This window comes from Lathyrus oleraceus, chromosome 1, assembly GCF_024323335.1.
Source record: "Lathyrus oleraceus cultivar Zhongwan6 chromosome 1, CAAS_Psat_ZW6_1.0, whole genome shotgun sequence".
Lineage (NCBI taxonomy): Eukaryota > Viridiplantae > Streptophyta > Magnoliopsida > Fabales > Fabaceae > Lathyrus > Lathyrus oleraceus.
This window is the reverse complement of record NC_066579.1, coordinates 190781718-190784772: the sequence shown is the minus strand read 5'-3', so window position 1 is coordinate 190784772 and position 3055 is coordinate 190781718.

The following is a 3055-nucleotide window of genomic DNA, read 5'->3' as shown; positions in this document are numbered from 1 at the left end:
ACCGGTCAAACTATCTTGGAAATAATGAATCAACAGTTGATCATTATCGGTCTGAGTAGACATATTGTGAGCATACATCACTAGATGACTGAGCAGACACATGTTCCCTTTATACTTTTCAAAGTCAGGCACTTTGAACTTCACCGGGATCTTCACATTGGGTACTAAACACAACTCAGCAACACTCTTTCCAAACAAGTCCTTACCCCTAAGGGTCTTCAATTCCTTGCGCAGCTCAAGAAACTGATCTTTTATTTCATCCATTTTCTCATAGACATCCGGACCCTTAGATGGATCAGAGTGATAAATGGTGTCCTGTACACGAGGTAAGGTGTGCACAATGGGAGGTGGCACAGACATGACCGGGCTAGATGCCGGCATGGAAGCAAAAGTAGGCGTAAAGCCTTTAGGCATAAAGTTGGAAGGCATTCCCCACGGCAATCTAGCAGGCATAGTGGGTGCAAAATGAGTTGTAGCAACAGGCATGGTAGAGGTAGCCACCTCTGAAATAACTGTCCTCTGAGGACGAGGAGTTGCAGGCGTTGGAGAAGATTGACTCTGAGCAGCAAGAAATGACTCCATCATGGCAGTCAGGCGGGCAATCTCGTCCTTCAGCTCTTTGTTCTCTTGCTCTAGATGCTCCATAATTTTGAGATGATTGGCGTGGGTGTTGTACCGATGAGTCAGGTTGGCTAAAGCACAAAAGAAACGCCAATGAGACATCTGGCGAAAGAGAAACCTGCTTATGCACATGATGCATGAAATGCAATGCTTGTTTATTTTCTTTTTTTGTTTTCAAGGAACTTACTATATCATTTGAAAATATATATATTGCAATAATTTTTATATGACCAAAAATCTTTTTCATTTATATAATAGGAAGGATTACACTGAGTACAATTTCAGAAACCAAAATAAAAATACAAGAGAAAAGGAGACTAGTCATCCTAAGGATCCCTAACAACAGTGTCAGAAGCCCTAGCTGAAGGCGCCTACTTCCCTCGAATGCGACGAATCTCGGTCTCAAAATAAGGTTTCATCTGAGTCTTCTCGAGGACAAGCTGATCAACAATCTTTTTCCAAGCAACGGAAGGCTAAGGCATGCTAGAAGATGAAACCTCTGGCTCTCTCTGTCTCTTTGTCACTCGGTCTTCAAGTAGCTCAATAAGTGCATCTTTGTCCTTAGACTCCAACTGCAACTCTTCATGCTTCTTGCTCAAAGCACAAAAATGCTCTTCCCACATATCCTTCTCTTGCTTCATCTTGACGAGTGCATCTTCCAACTCCTCTATATCTTGGTTAGGGAGAGTTAATGGCTCAACCACAACCATATACATAGGTCTTTCACAAGGATAAGGCATCTTCAACTCCAAAGCTCTCTTCTTCACCCAAAGAGTGTAAGCTTCCAAAGCTACATAATTGCGCAGACCAAGCTCGGATCTTCCTTTCCTATGCACATTATGCCAAGCATGCACAATCTTATGCTTCAAATGTTGGGTATATTTACCCTCTTGATAGAAAAGACCTTCTAACAAAGTGTTATTAGGTTTGTCTCTCAAAGGGAACCCAAGTTGACGACGAGCCAAAGCAGGGTTGTAGTTAATTCCTCCTTGTGTACCAATGAGAGGTACATTAGAGAATTCACCACAACTATCAATAATCTCCAAACTGCTCAAAGACGTATCATACCAAACTATATCATCATTAGTGAGAGACATAAGTCTCTGAGACCACCGTAGACATTGTTTGTTCTCCACAAAAGCAGGCGTTTGAGGCAAGTGTGAAATAAACCACTTTTACAGAAGAGGAATGCAACAGACAATAGTTCCACCACCCTTAGAATTCCTTAGATGCAAAGCGAAATACATATCACCCAACAGAGTAGGCACATGATTCCCAATCAAGAAAAGTCTAATGGCGTTAACATCAACAAAACCATCAATGTTAGGGAACAAAGTTAACCCATAAATGAGCAACACAAAGATAGCTTCAAAAGCGTCCACACTACCGGCTTGAGCAAAAGCAGTAGCTTCCTTGATGAGGAAATCAGATGGCAACCCAAACAATCCTCATTTCTTCACCCCAATGAGCCTCTATCTCAGACTTCTTCAAGTGAAGAGCTTCAGCAATAATACTAGATCGGGGAATCTCCTCCAATCCACTAAAAGGCACTCTACTAGAATTAGGTATCCCCAAAAGATGAGAATACTCCTCCAAGGTAGGCACAAGCTAAAAAATATGGGAAAGTGAAACAACGGTAGAGAGGATCATAGAACTGCACCAATACACTCAAAAGTCCTTCAACTACATCAGCAGACAAGATGGACAAAAGCTTCCCATGGCGTTGTTTGAAGTCCAAGGGATCTAATACAAAAGATGCTAGCTTCCTTAACTCTTTCAAGTCAGGACATCTGAAACTGTACTTCTTAGTGTTCCTTCGTCCACAATCCATGGTCTGAAAATATTTGCAAATAATACCTCAGTTCCTTGAAATTTTTCGTGTGATGAATGTTATGATGCGCATGAATGCATGAATGCAACAATCACAAATAAGGGATCACACACAAGGCAAACAAAGGTCAAGGGATGAATCAAGTCATTTTCAAGATCAATCATCCATTTTGGTGGATTATGATTTACACCTTATCAACACCCAAGTTCCATTGATATTGACAAGACTTGATTGGATCAACCAAGAATCAAGGGTTTGTTGTAAGTCACGAGCATGGAGTATGGGTAAGAACCATCCCAAAGGAGTGAACTAAGGATGTAAACTTGTAGATCATGTTCTAAAAAGTTCCCATAGTCTTAATTCCATCTATCAGATATTACAGGTTAAGATGACTGACTCATCGACCCATAATATTCTCAAGAGAAACTCGTCTGAGTGTAGTATCGCGTAACAACTATTATCAAGTCTACACTTGAATAGTTTCCGCACTACGTCCTAAAATAGGCCAAGAGGGGGTAAATGTTCTACGGTCATCAGCTTCTCGTACCCAAATTAGAGATAGTAATGCCTAACCACAAATACTTGTGTGACATTTCCAAATCC